This window comes from Bombina bombina, chromosome 6, assembly GCF_027579735.1.
Source record: "Bombina bombina isolate aBomBom1 chromosome 6, aBomBom1.pri, whole genome shotgun sequence".
Taxonomy (NCBI): Eukaryota; Metazoa; Chordata; class Amphibia; order Anura; family Bombinatoridae; genus Bombina; species Bombina bombina.
In genome coordinates this window covers 971,229,824-971,250,335 of record NC_069504.1, presented here as the reverse complement: position 1 = coordinate 971,250,335, position 20,512 = coordinate 971,229,824, and positions in this window count along the sequence as shown.

Genomic DNA, 20,512 nt, shown 5'->3' with positions numbered 1-20,512 from the left:
TAAAACTCCAAACCCGGTTCCTAAAAAAGGAACTGGAAAAAATACCCCAGAAGATTCCAGGTCTGAGCAGCGCTTGAACCCCATGGGTGCCCAGCCATGCTTCAACAGAACCCAAAATATATAAAACAGAGACACACATTAAAAAGTGTTAGCCTTACTGGAATAAAATCAAAGAAATTTGGACAAAATAGAACCAAATAATTTTCAAAGAAGTCTTAACCTGCCCCTTACCAGCCAAGCTGGAATACGGCACGTACATCACAATATTAGGGAGCTGATTTCGAACCCCAATTATAAACATGTTACTTGGGAAAGAACTCAGGAATTCGTTCCTTAATAAGAACTAGTATAAGCTTAAAGTTTTAGTCTTAGAACTCAATCTTGAAGCCCAGAGTAACAGTTAAGAATTGAATCCAATTATAAAACAAATAATTGATTATCTTAGAACAAAATAAATATGGATTTTTTTATTTTTTTTTTAAAAAATCACAAAATTCTTCTAGCTAAAATAGCTAAAGACATAGATTAACCCTCATTTGCGAAAATATTCAATAAAAATGAAGACACAAATGAAAATATTAGCATGATAGTCCAGTTTAAAGGACCAGTCAATACAGTGGACTTGCATCAAAAAATGCAAAACAACAAGACAAATGCAACAGCACCTAGTCTAGTAAATGTTGTTCCTTAACAATGCTAAAATAAATCATAATCTGATACTTGCAATTGCAATATTCAAATAAATCATAGGACCAAGAAAAGTACCTGAAACTAAATAATTTTCCATAAATAAGATACAACTATCTAAAGGAAAATAAATACTATTTTACTATAGAAACAATAGCATAATTAGTAGAAGTAGAGATAGCTCCAATAAATTGGAGAACCCTCCAAATTGAATTTAACTGCTGGCAAAGAATATAGTTTAAAACCTTTAAAGAAGGAATAAAAGAAAATTATCAGCCTATTCCATTCCCTAGTATGGGGAATTGGAAAGAAAACCTCTGAAAACACAGAAGAAAATAAATAGGCAGAAATAGTGTCAGCTAGTCTTAAAGAACTAGTTACCTTAATATCCAAAATAATCAACACCTTTTCAACAAAGATCAAATGTACTTTAATAATAGAAAAATAATAAAAAAGTAGATTTGTTAGTGTCAATATCTGATGAAGAAAATTTCTGAAAGAGAAAAAACATCATCAGAGAAGGATAAATCAGTATGTTGTTGGTCATTTGAAACTTTAATAATTAAAAAGGAAGTGAAAAAGACCTAAAAATTTTATTAGAAGGCGCGAAGTTAGACAAAGCCTTTAAAATAGAAACAGAAAAAATTTTCTTATAAATCTTCTAAATATTTCTTGTACATAAGATGTAAGAATGGAAATATATAAAGCATAAACACTAATGGATACTGCATGTAAAAGTATATCATAATAACTTATTACAAACCATAGCTAAAGATAAACATTTATAACATTTAAAATAAATGAACTTAGCTTTGGTAGAACTGAAACTCAGTTAAGCGTTTTTCCAGAAGTGGCTTCTGATTCAGGGACAATCTGAGACATCTTGCAATATGTAATAGAAAAAACAACATATAAAGCAAAAAAAGATCAAATTCCTTAAATGACAGTTTCAGGAATGGGAAAAAAATGCCAATGAACAAGCTTCTAGCAACCAGAAGCAATAAATAATGAGACTTAAATATTGTGGAGACAACAATGACGCTCGAAAAAAATGGCACCACATCCGGTAACGCCAACATTTTTTGGCGCAAAAACGTCAAAAAAATTACGCAACTTCCGGCGACACGTATGACGCCGGAAATGACAAGAACATTTTTGCGCCAAGAAAGTCCGCGCCAAGAATGACGCAATAAAATGAAGCATTTTCAGCCCCCGCGAGCCTAACAGCCCACAGGAAAAAAGTCAAATTTTAAGGTAAGAAAAAATTGATTTATTCAAATGCATTATCCCAAATATGAAACTGACTGTCTGAAATAAGGAACGTTGAACATCCCGAATCAAGGCAAATAAATGTTTAAACACATATATTTAGAACTTTATTTAAAAGTGCCCAACCATAGCTTAGAGTGTCACAGAAAATAAGACTTACTTACCCCAGGACACTCATCTACATGTAGTAGAAAGCCAAACCAGTACTGAAACGAGAATCAGTAGAGGTAATGGTATATATAAGAGTATATCGTCAATCTGAAAAGGGAGGTAAGAGATGAATCTCTACGACCGATAACAGAGAACCTATGAAATAGACCCCGTAGAAGGAGATCATTGAATTCAAATAGGCAATACTCTCTTCACATCCCTCTGACATTCACTGCACGCTGAGAGGAAAACCGGGCTCCAACCTGCTGCAGAGCGCATATCAACGTAGAATCTAGCACAAACTTACTTCACCACCTCCACAGGAGGCAAAGTTTGTAAAACTGATTTGTGGGTGTGGTGAGGGGTGTATTTATAGGCATTTTGAGGTTTGGGAAACTTTGCCCCTCCTGGTAGGAATGTATATCCCATACGTCACTAGCTCATGGACTCTTGCTAATTACATGAAAGAAATATATATATTTTCTTTCTTTCATTATTTGACATACACAAATATATTCTGGGGAATTCAGGTTTCCATTTTTTTAGTTGCACAATACTAAAGTATCATTGCATATACAGTATACTTTGTATCCCTCTAATTGTAATATAAACTATGAGCTTACCCATTTTTTAATGCTTTACAAAGAAAAATAAATTGCAAATAAACGAAATAAATAAGGAAATAAATATATAATTCCATATGTATTTATGTAAAAGTAAATGAAAACAATATGAAATAATTGACTAACATTTATATAGATTTTCTGATTCTTTTTATTAAGGGGACTGTGCAGAAATAAGTAGTGACATTTTAATATGGAATCTGGATTAGAAATAGAGATAGCAAATTTATTGATTACAAAACAGAGATTATTTCATACATCTTATGCTTTAGCTGCAGTGATTCACCAATAGTTAGTAACCAATGACAATAAAGTATGCATAAAATAAGTGAAGCTTTTATTGTCTATTTTATGACAACACGTCTGGCCGAGGAACCTGATGCATTGCCCTCTTTGACTCTAAGAAGCAGTTAATTATGCCTCTGTTCTTTCTACATTGTACACCACCATAAATAAACTCCTTTTTTTCATTTAATATCATCACAAGTGAATTTACAAAATCTTCAGTTATGATGTGGAATGAAGGGGCTGAGTTATGATTTGCAGTGACCCATAATTTTGAGTCACCGAATCATAATTGGTCATTTACACACTTTCAGTACCAGCACTGTAGATCATAATGTTACTTTCATGTAATTTTGTTAGAGAACATTGAATTGATTAGACTGGTTAATCACAGTTGCCATAGCATGTGCCATTATTGTTTGATATCTTAAGCAATGATGTAAGGTGGAAATACTTTAATTTTGTATTGGAAACTGTAGTTTTATAGATGCTGTAACACTGCTTTAGTGGGTGACCTTGATGAAAGAGGTCACTTTTTTTAAAAGAGTATTATTAAGTTACACAAATTGACTGTTTAATTTATTGATCAATTGATTGATTGACTACACAATACAGAGATGCATACAGAAGGATTTTAAAGCTTAGGACTTTCATCTCCTCAATTGCTTTCTAATTTGTTGAATCTTCAAACAATACACAACATCAAGGATATATATATATATATATATATATATATATATATAAACACACAGTGGTATATACAGTATATATATATATATATATATATATATATATATATATAGGTAAAATACACATATATATGTGTGTGTGTGTGCACACAAATAAGAATGCATTGAGATTACTTAATTAAAGGAACATTACACAAAAAAGTGCATTTTAAAGAGTGATTTTTTTAATATGTTTTAAATTTTAATTGAAACTGGAAATACCAAGGTATTCATTTCTCACTGTAAAAGACAACAGAACCATAGTGCTTCTGTCTACCCATCTTCAGCCCTGTCTGTATGAATGTACAGGCACAGGAAGTTATGCTTTTAGTTTTCTAATCAAGTAGCACCAAGCCAAACTTCAGCACGCTGTATTGATGCAGTTAGAAAATGGGCTCAGTGCCTTAAAAAAAAAATTAAAAAATAACATTTTATTTGAAGAAAGGATATAATTACGTGAACAATGTTGTGACATATCAGAAGGGACAACTGGCCCGAATAAACACATTTTATGCCAGTCCGCACCAGTTTATTAAATAAATGCTGTCTGACACAAAACATTTGACAAGGCATTTGTTCCAATGTTTTATTATCTTTATTTGTTATTTATTTATTTTCAAATAAAGTGTATGTTCATTTTTTGTACCAAGCACTTGATTTACTAACTGCAACAATACATAGCACAGAGGTTTGGCTTGGGAGTTAGTTTTATAAGGACACCGCCCATAGCATCTACTCAAGCCCAATATTTAAAAAGTAATATTATTGTTTTGTTTAAAAGAATTATCCACACAGATCACTTGTCGTTTTTGTTTTTATTTAAATAAATATTTGTTTCACAGGAATTAAATGATACATAGTGAATCATAATCCTGGTGTTTTGGTAATAATAGATGGGTGGTAAATAACAAGAGAACAAGGCAAATTTGATGATAACAGTGAATTGGAAATTTGTTTAAAATTGCATGCCATATATGAATCATAAAAGTTTAATTTTGACTAGACTGTCCCTTTAAATACAGGAGAATTGGATAATCACCAAGACTAAGTGCATAATAAAATGCAATGCAATAGCACATACTCTGAATAGCAAATGAGCAGTACATTTTCAAACTTCCATATTTACTTTAATTTGCCAGTCCCCTGTATCATGTGACTAATATCACAAACTCATATACAAATACACTGTGAACTCTTGCACACACTCAGGAAAAATTGGTGCCAAAGAAAATGTGCACATAAACAATTTGTGTGCAATCTGATGATTGGAAGCAAATTGAGGTCTCTCAAAACTGCATGCTCAATCTGAATCACGAAAGTTTAATTTGGACTTAAGTGTCTCTTCAACAATATCTAGGAGGAAAGATGTCTTAACAAGGTCTTGGAGGGAAGTTAGTCAAGCACTCACCACTATACACTAGAAAATACAATGGGACAGCAGCCATGCAGAATAAAAAAAAATACAAATACAAGTAAGCCAGGTGGCATTAAAGGAACACTCAAGTCAAAATTAAACGTTCATGGTTCAGATAGAACGTGTAATTTTAAACAACTTTCCAATTTACTTCCATTAACAAAATGCCCACAGTCTTTTCTATATTTACATTTTTTTGAGTTACCAGCTACAACTAAGCATGTACAAGAATTCACAGAATTAGGCATTTGTGATTGGCTGATGGCTGTCACATGATACAGTGGCAGTAGAAATAGATATAACTTTAAAATGTGTCAGAAAAAAAATCTACTAATCATTTGAAGTTCAGACTAAGTGCTATTGCATTGTCTTTTTATCGTGCATTTGTTGATTATGCAAATCTACTGTATTTACTAATCCTTTAAGATTTTGGGAAGATACTAAGGGCTCGATGATATAAACTTTGCCAGCTCAAACCTACATTTTCTCGCCCACTCTCGCAGGGCTGCTCCGGTGGAATGATTGTAAAAAAGGGGCAGAGTGGTGAGATGGCTCCTATTAAAAATAATGAAGCTCGCTGGATAGGGACACTTCACTCCTTAGTGCAAAGTTAGCAGATAGCAGGGGGACCAGTTTAAAATTAAAATCCTGCAGCCAATTTAGCTCACATTATGCAGCTTTCTGCTTATAGCATCTTACATCCGCCTGTATTTAAGTATGCATTTGTTTTTCTATTGTGTTTGTATTGTTTTGAGAAAAGCTCACCACCTTTAAGTTGGCGAGAAAAAACTGAGATCTGCAGTGCGAAAATCTTTATAGAATTACCCTGGGATTAGAGAGACATTTTCATATACGCCAATGGAACGCCCATGTTCAGTCCATTTTACGCAAAAAACAACAATTACTCTTTGCATTTTGTATTTATAAGTACAAATTTCAGTGTGATTTTTGCACATCCAGTGTACTACAATTACGATTTATGCTGTGCATATTTAATTTAATTTATTCCTGTGTAAGTTACATACAAATGTTACTTTTTTGTTAACATAATTTATGGAGAAGAATTTTGTTAAGATTTTTGATGCACCTTAACAATACTTTTTTTTTCCCTGCGTATTTTTGTGTGAATTGTTCAAATATTTGTTTTGTATGACGTTTAAAATACAAATTTTATTGTGCGCTTTTTATACTAAAATGTAGTGAGACACCCTGTTTTCAGGATAAAAAGTGGCTTTAGATCATTCCACCAGGGAAATAGAAGGACTGGCGAGCATTCTTTAATAATCTCGCCAGTCCAAAGAGCTTTTAATCATTGAGCCCTGTGTCTTTTGTTTGTGCTATGGTCTGTTATATCATTCTCCTCCTACCTGTAAAAGAGCAATTGCTAAGAAAGGATAAAGAAGTTTATTGATAAATCCATCTGCTTGATTGCAAGATTCTGACACTGGAAACTGTTTTTTTTTAAAAATGGCAGCAATTTAAAATTCTCAAAAACAAAGCTGATGATAGTAAAGTGATGTTAATTTAAGTAAGCCAATTACATAAGTAAATTAAATACATAAGAAATTGTAATTCCTTTAGCACTGAATGAATTAGTAAAAACTATAAAGGTTTTGTAATGTAATTTTCACAAAGGTAGGAACACGGTAAGTCTCATAACAGGAGCGTGAAGGGCAGGCGGCTGGCCATATGGTTTTGCAAACATCTCCTCATACAAGGATTAAAGCAAAAGGTCAGGAGCCAAATTAAAAGCAAAAGTCTGAAGGCGAAGCAATTAGCAATAGATCTATTAATCCCTTCACTGCCAGAAGGGATTTTACTTAGAGTGTGTTACTAGACTCTCCTTAGTTGTTAAACAGAGAAACACACCCAACCTATTGTCACTTGCATATCACCACAAACACAAATACAAAAATAAACACATACACCCATTTGTGTTTTACGTGGGATTACAAACAGAAGATACAAAAATAAACACATTAAGTACAAATTCAGATGTCCTGTACCATTTGTTTGTTATGTAAAAAGACAGTACAAAAAAACAGTATAGAAAGTACTAGATATATAACTATTTAAAAAAAATGTCATAACATTTTGCACCAAATGCTGTGACAGATCTAAAGCTCTTTGAGCTGCTGAGATTATTAAAGAATGATCCTTATATTTCCTGGTGGAATGATCTGAAGTCATATTTTACCCTGAAAACAGGGTGTCTCTTTAAGGGGCGTGTACTGCATTTCCGTATAAAAAACGCACAACAACATTTGTATTTTAAACATCATACAAAACTAAAAAATTTAATAATTGAGACAAAAATAAGCAGGGGAAATTGTATTGTTAAGTTGCATCACAAATCGTAACAAAATTATTCACCAAAAATCGTATTTTAAAAACATAAAATTTGTAATAAATTACAAAGGAATAAATTGTGTATATACGCACAGCATAAATCGTAATTTAAGTACACTGGATGCGCAAACATTACTTAGAAATTCATACTCATTAGTACAAAATATAAAGCGTAATTGTTTTTTCATAAAATGGGCCAAAATTGGCCGTATATGAAATTGTCTCTCTAATCCAAGTGTAATTCTGTAAAGATGTTCGCACTACAGACCTCCGTTTTTTTCTCTCAAATGAAAATGTAGTGAGCTTTTCTTAAAACACTCAAAATACTCATAAACAACAGAAAAACATGCATCTGAAAATATATGCGATTGTAAGATGCTATATGCAGAAAGCAGCGTAATGTGATTTATATTGGATTTAGTTTTTAAAGTGCGTCCCCTGCTCACTGCTAACTTTACTCTATGGAGCAAAGTCTCCCTATCCAACGAGCTCCATTACTTTCCATAGGAGCCATCTCGCTACTCGCAGAAAACATGTCTGAAGTCTCAACGTTTAGATAAAGTCCAGTGTCATCTTTTTATGTCTTTATTTATGTGTTTATATGTGTATATATATAACATGTCAATACATATGTACACATATATACAGTATATATATATATATATATATATATATACACACATACATACATATTATTTAAACATGTATATGTATTTATCTCTAGGTTAAAGCTATTTGCCTGCCTTTTTTTTCTAACACCTGAGACCTCATATCTTTGAGCCCTTATAACTTTTGTGTGCAATATGTTTTGTGAATCATTTTTATTAGATAATCTAAGATAATAACCTAAGGATAGGTTATTATGAGTGTAACTGTATTTTGTAATGTATTTTTGATGAGTTTGGTGCAACTTTTCAGTTTCGCAAAACAGTTAACCACAGCTCTGAAGTTGTGCTAATTATTCTAGCGTAAATCGTGATTGTGCTCAAACGATCGTGTTTACTTTCATCTCGTAATATGAGCGATAAGGGCAAAACCCGCTATAAACCCCTAATCACTCACACACAAACGTAATCCACTCGTAATCTGGCCTAAAATGTGATTTGCTGCCAACTGAAATCCTGCTGCCCTAAGCCAAAATGCACCCTGATTCTGATTCATAAACTCAGTATTAGAATATATATTTTTATTTATTTAGAAAGAAGATTGGATTTCATGGATTTACTAACAAAATGTTCAGCCAATACCTTAAGGGTAAAAATCCTAGAGTTGAAACGACCTAGCAGAGTAAACTGTGGATCAGAAATGTTACCTGTGGCAAAATAGTAAAAAAATAAAAATAAGTATAAGTAAAAATGTTTTCATAGACTTTGGGTTAGAATTGTATTAACCTATTATTATTATTTTTTTCTGTAACGTACAAACAGATTCTGCAGCTGTATATGAGAGGTACATTAAACACAAGACCAGAAAGACTGGAACAGAATGATTAAAGAACCCTTTTCTTTCAAATCAAAGTAGCTTGGGTAGCTAGCAGGTATTTATCTAATGCATTTTTTTTATTTTTAAATATATTATACAATAAAACATTTTACTCTGAAACAGTTGCACTCCCACTATAACTAACTGCAAGATTTTGGCTTTAGGAAGTTACATATAAGATTTTTTTTATTATTATTTTTGTTTGTTTTGTTTTTGTAAAAATAACAGCAATTAAGCAATAAATGTTTAAATGCTGATTCAAGTATAATTTATTATTTTTGGGTTTTTTTAGCAAGAATTTATTTAAAACATCATTATGTTATTGATCTGACAACTATGTGCTTCTTATGAACATTAATACTATCAGCTCCAGTTGTAATGAGTATGTTCATGTCTATATCAGTGATACTTCCGTGCCCCAGAGGTCAGCTATAATTGAGCATATGGGTGGGCAGTGTGCAAGTATGCTTGGTGTTTGAAATAATACTGAGAGCCATCATTGCAATGACAGATCTTTAATTCATTTACTTGTCAAACACTCTGAAATGCTACAAAGCAGTGAAGTTGTAAACAATGACACAGAGCTACAAATAAACGCATATGGTGCTCTGAGCACTTACACTGTAGTAAGGCTGTGTAATTAATATGGTTGAATACAACCAACCATTATTTCCTTGGTTAAAGGGACAGTATACCCCAATTTTCATTTAATGGCATGTAACACTACTATAAAGAAGAATATGCACAGATACTGATTTAAAAATTCAGTATAAAACCTTTTAAAAACTTACTTAGATGCTCCCAGTTTAGCACTGTTGACGAGATTAGTCTGGGACACCCACTGAAAGGGACTGAGAGCAGAACCGTCCCCCTCTCCCCTGCATATGAAAAGACCCCATTATACAAACAGAAGCAATGTGAAGTTTGTAGACATCAGTATACATATACAACTTTAGGGCTTGGTTAGGAGTTTGAAAACCAGCTCAATGTTATTTAAAAATAAGCAAAACTATACATTTTTACAAAAACACGCTAAGATGGGCTATATAAATGGATCATCTAAAACACATGTATGCAAAGAAAATCTAGTGTACAATGTCCCTTTAATAAGACATTCTTAAAGGGGCATTAAACACTATAAGTTTGCAATATAAAATATTTAATTGTCTGTAGTTAAGAGTTTTGTAATAAACTTTCATTATTTATTTTGCTCCAATTTCCTATAAATTGTTGTTTTCAAAATTCTAAATACTTAGTTTCTATAAGTAATGGGCGCCGCCATGTTTTCCCGTCATCTCATTATCCCGATGAGAGCAATAAGGAACAGATATAAAACAGGCAATAAATAGCATGCTCTAGCAAATTAGAGCTTTTATTATTTGCATTAGAACATCCCTTTAAAGGGACAGTGTATTGTATTTTTTGTATCCTTTAATGTGTTCCCAGTTATCTACTTTGCGTGTCGTAGTATATTAAATTGTTTACAAATATATCCTTTTAATTTATTTTGTCATTTGAAATAGTAGATTTTGCCTGTTGTATTCACACCTATACCGAAAATATCAGTACTTAAGTACTGGTTATAGAATAACTACAGGGAGTGCAGAATTATTAGGCAAGTTGTATTTTTGAGGATTAATTTTATTATTGAACAACAACCATGTTCTCAATGAACCCAAAAAACTCATTAATATCAAAGCTGAATAGTTTTGGAAGTAGTTTTTAGTTTGTTTTTAGTTATAGCTATTTTAGGGGGATATCTGTGTGTGCAGGTGACTATTACTGTGCATAATTATTAGGCAACTTAACAAAAAACAAATATTTACCCATTTCAATTATTTATTTTTACAAGTGAAACCAATATAACATCTCAACATTCACAAATATACATTTCTGACATTCAAAAACAAAACAAAAATAAATCAGTGACCAATATAGCCACCGTTCTTTGCAAGGACACTCAAAAGCCTACCATCCATGGATTCTGTCAGTGTTTTGATCTGTTCACCATCAACATTGCGTGCAGCAGCAACCACAGCCTCCCAGACACTGTTCAGAGAGGTGTACTGTTTTCCCTCCTTGTAAATCTCACATTTGATGATGGACCACAGGTTCTCAATGGGGTTCAGATCAGGTGAACAAGGAGGCCATGTCATTAGATTTTCTTCTTTTATACCCTTTCTTGCCAGCCACGCTGTGGAGTACTTGGACGCGTGTGATGGAGCATTGTCCTGCATGAAAATCATGTTTTTCTTGAAGGATGCAGACTTCTTCCTGTACCACTGCTTGAAGAAGGTGTCTTCCAGAAACTGGCAGTAGGACTGGGAGTTGAGCTTGACTCCATCCTCAACCCGAAAAGGCCCCACAAGCTCATCTTTGATGATACCAGCCCAAACCAGTACTCCACCTCCACCTTGCTGGCGTCTGAGTCGGACTGGAGCTCTCTGCACTTTACCAATCCAGCCACGGGCCCATCCATCTGGCCCATCAAGACTCACTCTCATTTCATCAGTCCATAAAACCTTAGAAAAATCAGTCTTGAGATATTTCTTGGCCCAGTCTTGACGTTTCAGCTTGTGTGTCTTATTCAGTGGTGGTCGTCTTTCAGCCTTTCTTACCTTGGCCATGTCTCTGAGTATTGCACACCTTGTGCTTTTGGGCACTCCAGTGATGTTGCAGCTCTGAAATATGGCCAAACTGGTGGCAAGTGGCATCTTGGCAGCTGCACGCTTGACTTTTCTCAGTTCATGGGCTGTTATTTTGCACCTTGGTTTTTCCACACGCTTCTTGCGACCCTGTTGACTATTTTGAATGAAACGCTTGATTGTTCGATGATCATGCTTCAGAAGCTTTGCAATTTTAAGAGTGCTGCATCCCTCTGCAAGATATCTCACTATTTTTGACTTTTCTGAGCCTGTCAAGTCCTTCTTTTGACCCATTTTGCCAAAGGAAAGGAAGTTGCCTAATAATTATGCACACCTGATATAGGGTGTTGATGTCATTAGACCACACCCCTTCTCATTACAGAGATGCACATCACCTAATATGCTTAATTGGTAGTAGGCTTTCAAGCCTATACAGCTTGGAGTAAGACAACATGCATAAAGAGGATGATGTGGTCAAAATACTCATTTGCCTAATAATTCTGCACTCCCTGTATGTAAACAAGACAGTTTTGCTTAAAGGGACATAATACTCATATGTTAAATCGCTTGAAACTGGTGCAGTATAACTGTAAAAAGCTGACAGGAAAATATCACCTGAGCATCTCTATGTAAAAAAGGAAGATATTTTACCTCACAATTTCCTCAGCTCACTAGAGTAAGTGCTGTGTAAAAAGGTATACTTCAGTTACTGTCCAGCTGCAGATAAAAAAAAATGAAGAAATGAACTGCAGCCAACCATCATCAACAGTGCTGAGGTCATGAACTCTATTACTGTGATCTCATGAGATTTCATAGTAAACTTCCTTAAACTGAATAAGGAAATAACATGAGTGTGCATGAAGCTCGCTCCCTTGCCTGTCCCGGGACAGACACACTGATTTGCTGCTTAAAGTCCTTTACAATGGGGTGTGAATACTTAGGACATTCTGAGGTAAAATATATTTCTTTTTTACATACAGATGTTCAGGTGATATTTTCTAGTCAGCTTTTTGCAGCTATGCTGCATCACTTTCAAGTGTTTCAACATTTGGGTATCATGGCCCTTTACATCATGTTCACATCGAGGTATTACAGATAGGTACTAAAATATTCATTTTTCATTGTTCACTCTAAGTATTCATCTTTGAGTAATTGTCGAGAAATAAGATAAAGAGGATTTTGTGTAAATCCATAAAAGCTCAGTCCATTGTATTGGGTTGTTGTTTCAATTAGTATAGGCAGCTATTTAATATACAAAAATAAACCAAAGTAACAATTTAAACTCTGTAGCTGGTATATTAAACACATTAAGGGAAACCAAATTTTACTGTACACTGTCCCTTTAATGAAATACATAGAAAGGAATAGAACGGTCAATCTACTGAAATTTACATGGATGCATTTCAATAGAAGCATTTTCCAATATACTTTCATTAGCAAAAATGGCTGTTTCGAACAGCACACCTTCTTACTGAGTCAGCATTGGCTTGTATGACAAAAATTAAGCCGTCACAAACAGAATACCCACCACCTCCAGCTCTCTCAGGCTATCACAGCATATGTGCATATGCCACTGAAATCCTGTAATAACATTTACTAGAAGCATTTTTGCTAAAGGAAGTATATTGCAAACAATGCTTCTATTTAAAATTAAAATGCACCCATGTACATTTCAATTTTGACCTTTTCTATCCCTTTAAATAACATTTGCCTATGACAGCAAAGGAGTTAAAATGTTAATATATGTCAACTTTCATGGGCTCACTTTGCATAGATTCAGAATCATAAAAAAAAAATCAAGTTTCAAGTTAAAGGGACACTAAACCCAACAGTTTTCTTTCATGATTCAGATAGAGCATGACATTTTAAGCAACTTTCTAATCTACTCCTATTATTCATTTTTCTTCATTCTCTTGCTATCTTTATTGGAAAAGCAGGAATGTAAGTTTAGGAGTCGGCCCATTTTTGGTTCAGCACCCAGGGTAGGGCTTGCTGATTATTGGCTACATTTAGCCATCAATCAGCGAGCCCTACCCAAGTGCTGAACCAATAATGGGCCAGCTCCTAATCTTACATTCCTGCTTTTTCAAATAAAGAGAATGAATTAACAGTTGATAATATGAATAATTGAGAAAGTTGCTTAAAACGGCATGCTCTATCTGAATCATGAAAGAAAAAAAATGGGGTTCATATCCCTTTAAAATTGAAATAATATATATATTAAAAGCTACAATATTATCAGACTGGAGTTGTAAAACTATGGCTTTATTAAATAAACTCATTCATCCTTGACACTTAAGTGAGTATCAGATGTCACTCCTTACACACACCTCACTTAAAGTCATTTTTTAGTAAGTACATCATCATCTTGAAGAAATTGTTAACCTCTAACAACCTTTTGGGGATTAACTCTTGTTGTGAACAGTCACTTAAAGCTAAAAAGGTTGGGGAGAGAGAGGTGGATCAAGTGACAACTGAACACACAAATACACACACACCTAAAAATGCTCCAGGGCATTGTTACGTTACCCTTCAATTTAAGGTCACACAGGACACGGAGTACAAGTGAAACCACAGAAAGGTTGTTTTCTGTCCCAAGAAGAATAGATTTTTCTAAAAACAGAAATAAAAACTAATAATTTAAAGGGACAGAAAACACCTTGAGAGTTTAAAGGGACAGTCTACTTGTTTTTTTATTGCCCAGTTTTACATACCCAAGATTGTTATATTAATATACTTTAGAACCTTTAAGATTGCTTGTTTTTAATCCCCTGCAGGCCACCCCTTGTTTCAGTGTTTTTTTATAGCTTTTTACAATTTTTCAATACAGCATTAGACAATTAGACATGAGCAGTCTGCAGTTTCGTTAAAGGGACAGTCTAGTCCAAAATAAACTTTCATTATCTCGATAGAGAATGTAATTTTAAACAATTTTCCAGTTTACTTTTATCACCAATTTTACTTTGTTCTCTTGGTATTCTTAGTTAAAAGCTAAACCTAGGAGGTTCATATGCTAATTTCTAAGCCCTTGAAGGCCACCTCTTCTCTCGGGGCATTTTGACAGTTTTTCCCCACTAGCGGGTGTTAGTTCATGTGTGTCATATAGATAACACTGTGCTCACACGTGGAGTTCCAGGGAGCCAGCTCTGATTGACTAAAATGCAAGTCTGTCAAAAGAACTGAAATAAGGGGGCAGTTTGCAGAGGCTTAGATACAAGATAATCACAGAGGTAAAAAGTGTATTATTATAACTGTGTTGGTTATGCAAAACTAGAGAATAGGCAATAAAGGGATTATCTATCTTTTTAAACAATAAAAAATCTGGAGTAGACTGTCCCTTTAACTGCCGAATGCAGAAGAAGACGGTCGCTCACGGTATTCAGCTCTTTTATGAGCCAGATTTCTTCTTGTGAAACTCCAACAAACTAAGATCTTTGCAAATCTAGATCTTAGTGTGATGCACTTTCACAAGAAAAAATCCAGCTCCAAAAAAAGATGAATGGCGCAAATAAAAAATAAATCAACAAAACTGCTGAATGCACATGTCTAAACAGTCAGACAGTTCTAGTTCATGTGTGCCATATAGATAACATTGTGCTCACTTCCATGGAGAATGATAACTGTTTCCCAAGAGCCCGCACTAATTGGCTAAAATGTAAGATTGTAAAAAGTTAAAAAAAAAGCACTGAGATAAGGGGCAGTCTGCAAGGGCTTAAATAGAGGTAAAAAGTGTATTAATATAACAGTGTTGGTTATGTAAAATTGAGGAATGGGTAATAAGAGATTATGCTTAGTTCTGCTTAGTAAAACAGCATTGAAATTTACGTTCATTATTTATTTTGTCCCTTTTCATATAATTCAGCTCTGAAAATTGTGGATTTTCTAATTCTCAGAAATTAAAAGGCAAATTTCAAACTGCTCAAGGCTAACTCTGCTACACATTTCGCCCCTAATTAGCTTCACCAAGTAAAAGACTGCAAAACAATGTACTTTACACTAGCATAGCGACCATGGCTGGGCTTGTCAGCAGCTGACTCAAGCCCAGATTGACTCCCTCAAATAAGGCAAGTAGTGGGTGGAGTTTGACTATTGAAAAACAAGGGCAGCAAACAAGATGTTAATTTGTTTTAAAAATATTTAGACTTGGCTGATACAATATTCTATACCGAGACAAAAAAAATGTCTTGTACTTACAAGGTGTTAACTGTCTTTTTAATATTTTGCCTTTTGGAGGAAAACTGATGCAGATATTAGGATAAATAATTAGACATGCCTGAAAAAATGCAAAAATCACAAGACATATATATGATTACATAGTATTTTAATAACAGGAAATTATAATGATATACCAAACTCTATTCTAAAAGGAACAAAAGAAGGGTGCCTCCTAGTGTAGTCAGTACATAAGTGTGAACAAAGTCAAATAAGAAGATGGGTACTCACAATATAAAAAGGCAAAGGTAATGCCTGGGAGAGCGGCCTGAGAACTCTCAGTGTCTCAGCGAACTGTGCACCAACATGGGCTGCTCCTTCTGGAACCAACAGGAAACTCAATGATCTAGATAAGAGGATAAAAAGGGCGACTCCTGGTGCAGATTAATGATGCTTTTAGAACCCAATATTGACCCAAGTGTATAAGGGTACTCACATTTATCAAAGCTCCCAATGGTGCATATGACACCTACTGGACTATTTTAGTGGCCCAGTGCACATAAACATCTGTATCCTTGGTATACAAATCCAAAACGCCTCCAGTGATCATAGGTGGTAGGTAGAACAAAGAGACTCATAAAAAGTGCTTAATTAATAAAAAATAGAGTTTATATTGAAAAAACATAAAAATGTACAATGTAACATACAAACAGGAGTACTATTTGCTACGTGTTTCTCTGCGTCTACTGCACCGTTTCCTCAGGCATATAGTGCTCACAGCATTTTTAGTCTCAAATATACAATAAACCTACCAATCGTAAACAAGCACCCTCCCCAGTTAACAGGTGTCTAATTAACAAGCATAACATAGATCAGAACCAAATACACAATGTGATGTTGTCTGAACAGTCCAATCCATATAAACAAAAGCATTACACATATTGTGATCCTAATAAGTAAATGTTCGTATCAATAATTGCAAATGATAATTATGTATAACAGGCTTGAATTATCATTTGCAATTATTGATACGAACATTTACTTATTAGGATCACAATATGTGTAATGCTTTTGTTTATATGGATTGGACTGTTCAGACAACATCACATTGTGTATTTGGTTCTGATCTATGTTATGCTTGTTAATTAGACACCTGTTAACTGGGGAGGGTGCTTGTTTACGATTGGTAGGGTTATTATATATTTGAGACTAAAAATGCTGTGAGCACTATATGCCTGAGGAAACGGCGCAGTAGACGCAGAGAAACGCGTAGCAAATAGTACTCCTGTTTGTATGTTACATTGTACATTTTTATGTTTTTTCAATATAAACTCTATTTTTTATTAATTAAGCACTTTTTATGAGTCTCTTTGTTCTACCTACCACCTATGATCACTGGAGGCGTTTTGGATTTGTATACCAAGGATACAGATGTTTATGTGCACTGGGCCACTAAAATAGTCCAGTAGGTGTCATATGCACCACTGGGTGCTTTAATAAATGTGAGTACCCTTATACACTTGGGTCAATATTGGGTTCTAAAAGCATCATTAATCTGCACCAGGAGTCGCCCTTTTATCCTCTTATCTAAACTCTATTCAAAGCTTCACTTAGCACTGTAGTCAAACACTGTCCTAAGCCTTGCTGTATATATATATATTTTTCACAGCCAATTTCTGTTCTTTCTGGTGTCTTGCTGACTCTGCATCGAGAGGGCCGTTGCTAGACTCTTCTGGGTCTTTGGCCTTGTCGACTTTCTTTATGGAGTCCCAGGGGGGTTCCCAAGCTCTGTGGAATGGCTGAAGCCTTTTTTTCTGCTATTTTGTGAGCGGGTGCCAGGGTTCTTCTATTCCCCTGTTTTCGGACCTACTGACTCTTGGGCTGGCCCAGCTGGGAGTCGGTCCTGAGATTGTTGTTCCATGGGGGTGTAAAGGGCCTAGTTGAGGTTCTATACTTCTCCTCTTTGGGACCTAAAGAAAAGAAAATGATCAGGTAAGCATAATTTATGTTATTACCCATTCCCCAGTTTTGCATAACCAGCACTATTATATTAATATACACATTATACCTCTTCAATTACATTATAGCTAATCCTCTCCAGTCTTCCCCCTTATCTCACTGCTTTTTACTTTTTTAGCCAGTTAGTGCTGGTTCCTGCATAACCCCACGGGAGTGAGCACAATGATATCTCTATGGTGCACATTACCTAGCACTGTCTGGCTGTGAAAAGCTAATAAAATGCACTGAGGTAAGATGCAGCCTGCAGGGGCTTAGAAAAAGGCAGATATTTAGAGGTTATAAAGTACAATGTTGGTTATGCAAAGCTGGGGAATAAGTAAATGTGTTATCTATCTTTTTAAACAATAAACAACTCTTTAAGTGCCAGTAATAGATCAATCATTTTGCTTCCCCCTTGTGCCAGTAACCCCTTTCCGCAGCCATTTAACCTCTTTATGTCAGTAGGAGCATAGTAGCATACCCCCCAACTGTCCCGATTTTCACGGGACAGTCCCGATTTTAGGAGTCTGTCCCCCTGTCCCGGGTTGCTAGCCATCTGTCCCGATTTGCCCCAGGCATAACATTTTTTTTTAATTTCTGTTGGGCCCATACTCAGAAGCAGCTGGCTTTGCTCTCACATGGTTAGATACCTGTTAGATTCTCTGTGGAAAAGGAATGGTGTGTGGGTTAAGCAGGAGTAAGAAGGCTGTATACACTCTGACCACGGGTAATGGTGACCTCTCTAACCTACCTCTGGTACTGATGATGTCTAACCCCTGGTGATAATACTAGCATGCCTTCAGTTTTATACAATGAGCAGTGCTAATACCAGGGTAACGAACAGTGGCAGCCGCAGATTGCCAGCTAATGTGCTTTGCCAACCCCAGGACCCCATACAATGAATTACAGATGCTCATATATGATGTAGTGTGTGTGTCTATCTTTGTCCATAACTCTGTGTGTGTATCTGTATGTATAAGTTTATGCTATGTAGTGTGTGTGTGTCTGCATGTATAAATGTAAGCTATGTAGTGTGTGTATCTGCATGTATAAGTGTATGCTATGTAGTGTGTGTGTGTGTCTGCATGTATAAGTGTATACTATGTAGTGTCTGTGTATCTGCATGTATAAGTGTATGTGTGTGTGTGTGTGTGTGTGTATCTGCCTGTATAAGTGTATGCTATGTAGTGTGTGTATCTTCATGTGTAAGTGTATGCTATGTAGTGTGTGTATCTTCATGTGTAAGTGTATGCTATGTAGTGTGTGTGTATCTGCATGTATAAGTGTATGCTATGTAGTGTGTGTGTATATGCATGTGTAAGTGTATGCTATGTAGTGTGTATGTATCTGCATGAATAAGTGTATGCTATGTAGTGTGTGTGTATCTGCATGTGTAAGTGTATGCTATGTAGTGTGTGTGTGTGTGTATCTTCATGTGTAAGTGTATGCTATGTAGTGTGTGTATCTGCATGTGTAAGTGTATGCTATGTAGTGTGTGTGTGTATCTGCATGTGTAAGTGTATGCTATGTAGTGTGCTACTGTGCATTTTTGCCAGAATTTAGAATATTAATGGGGAATGCAAAGAGCAGTTTTAAAGAATTTATTATTAAATGTCCAATTAAGATAAAAATATTTAGCAATGTCTTTGCAAAGGATAATTAAACACATAGCTCACATAGCCATACCAGTGGTTTGAGCTTGTGTTTGATTTGCTGCCTAAGTGTATTCAAATCTAGGACTTTATTTAGAATTTTATTTATATTAATTTGGTCTTATGATTTTTAAGCCCCGCCCACCACATTTAAATTTTTTGCAGCGGGGGGGGGGGGGGTGTCCCTCTTTTGAATTTTGAAATGTTGGGAGGTATGATTGTAGGTATTGTGGTATTTCAGCTTGTTTGTGCCACTTTTGTATAGGATTTTGTTTTATCCTCTTAGTGTCAGGAACTAATAGAGCAATGATTTTCTGCATATAGCAATGCATTTTGCTCTTCTCTTCTGTGATGATTACAGCCTCCTCACATATAAGAGGCACTGATAAAGCCTCAGTGACTGCCTGCACACTTCTACAGGACTGTGGCCTATGTAGCCTTTAAAATACAGCAACTGACTATTTTAAAAAAAAAGCTTTTTATAAAATAGTCAATACTGATCATCAGGCAAGTCTATTTATGAAGCATTATTTAAGGTGCATAACATATATGGTGATATGACAGTACTCAACCATACTGCGACAGAAGGAAAAGCCTTTAAGCACATTCAAAGATTTTCTTTTCTTCCAAACTCTGCTGCAGGTTGAAAGGTTCTCACACTTACAATCTAAAGGTGGAAAATAAAAGACAAAAGGTGAAGGGAACTGATTATAAAAGTCAGAAAAGTTCAGTGTCAATAAATAGATATTTATGAAGACTATGAAGTTGCAGCTGCTATTTTCAAAGAGGTGCAAAAAGGGGAGTATGGTGAACAAATTTGAGGAATGTAAGTGTGAGAACAAGGAAGTCAGTTATGTGCTTGTATTGACATTAGTTGTGATATCAACAAATCATAGCAATTACACAATGACTATATAAGAAAGCAATAGTTGTGGGGCTACAAGAAGGGTGAGAGGAAAGTTTCATATATAGGCAAGTCACATGCCACTTACTTTGTATTGCTCTTGTGTGCATGCCCCTCTGCAGAGCACATGCACACAATACTAGTTATGTCTAGGGTTGCCACCTCAGCCATGTT